General features: G+C 43.9%; 1 pseudogene; it reads right to left on the bottom strand.

Moving 5' to 3' along the window:
* Positions 1–414: 414 nt before the first annotated feature.
* On the bottom strand, positions 415–950 carry LOC123254738 (annotated as a pseudogene).
* Positions 951–1,575: the final 625 nt, after the last annotated feature.

Genomic DNA, 1,575 nt, shown 5'->3' on the forward strand with positions numbered 1-1,575 from the left:
TCACCGTCATATCTACTTTCCTAATGATTATGCTTGGATTCTTCATGAAGATGTCATAAGACTTGAAACAAAGGTAGCCATCATCTCAAGCTCTTTTCCTGTTAATTATTTCATGGCACTCGCATGTTAAGGCAAGTATCCAAAAAACCACAAAAGCAAAAACCTCAATGAACTTAATGTTGTTGTTGTTTCACTGTTGTGCTGGACATAGGCGGATTTCATGGATATCAAACAATTCCTTTTTACTGCATCTTCGCTCACGTGTTTGTTTTTAGACTGCCTAATCCACTGAAAAAGAAACCAAATGAATGTAGCAGAATTTATGAAAGTGAACAGCAGGTTACTTTATCCTCGACTTCTCCATTTCTTCTTCAAATTACTCCTCTGGAGAAAATGGAAAATGAAAGGAGACTTCTATGGTTCTTTGGCTGAGGATCTCCTAATAGAACAGAGACCCCATCTTATGGGATGCATTGGCTGCCTCTGCTTTTTGCTGATTTCAAATGCTTCTCCATAGGCTTCTCGTGATTGATCCACCAGTCGTGAGAAGCAAAGTCAGACCAGTCACAGGCACAGTCTCCTTTCATTTGCAGGGAGAAAGCTGCTTTCTGCTAGCCAAGTGTTAGGAATGAAGAACTTTCCCACTAGACGCAGCACAGCATTGCAGATCTCTCTTCGTTGTGCCTCAACTTCCTCTCTGTATTCTTGGGCCATGGGCTGTTTTTGCTCAGCACCTTCCGTCTTTTGCTCAGAACTTGCAAAGGTCCTGCAGGATGACCTTTGGGCCGCTAAGGCGTTTGTGTAAGTAACAGAGAGGAGATTCCTCCAGTGACTGTGCATCATTAAGGCTCCCGGCTCCACGACAGACTGGAGGCAAGACACCATGTCATCATGGCGCCCAGCCTGCTCAGCCAATTTGGCCCTCTGCACCAACTCCTTTTGATCCCTGACTGAATATTCAGTGTCCAGAGTGGTGGCGTGTCAAGTGGACACACGGGGGTTCCGAGGTGTCTGGGTGAGAACCGTGCTCTATAATTGCATTTAAAACAATTTTCCTCTCCACAGTCAAAACCGAGTGTGGGGGGGTTCCTAGTCGCCTAATATTGTAACAGTTTGGCAAGCAGAATAAAGGATGCTAACCAACTGGGCAAATGGCAAAGTCAGATAATGCAGGTTCAGTAGGTACAAGCAAGAGAGGGGGGAGGGTAGATTTGGGTCATCTGAGATAATTTCCTGAAATATTGATTTTATCTATTTTTTTATTTTTAAGTGTTTCCCATGTTTCCATCATTCATTTTCTCTCTGCCCCATCTTCCCATGCACCTCCCAGAGCCGACAAGAAATTCCACTGGGTTGTAGAAACATTGTCACTTGATGCCTATTTCCATATTCTTCATTTTTGCTAGTCATGCTTTTTACATCTTAAACCCCCAAATCACAACCCCATACATACATGTGATAAGTGATGTCATCTGTTTTGTTTTTGCATTTCTCCCCCCTTACCCCCCTTCTCCCTTACCCCCCCTCACCCCACCGTAGTTCTTTCTCTCAAGGTGGAGAGCATTCTTTTACATC

Source organism: Gracilinanus agilis, unplaced genomic scaffold (genome assembly GCF_016433145.1).
Source record: "Gracilinanus agilis isolate LMUSP501 unplaced genomic scaffold, AgileGrace unplaced_scaffold314, whole genome shotgun sequence".
NCBI lineage: Eukaryota > Metazoa > Chordata > Mammalia > Didelphimorphia > Didelphidae > Gracilinanus > Gracilinanus agilis.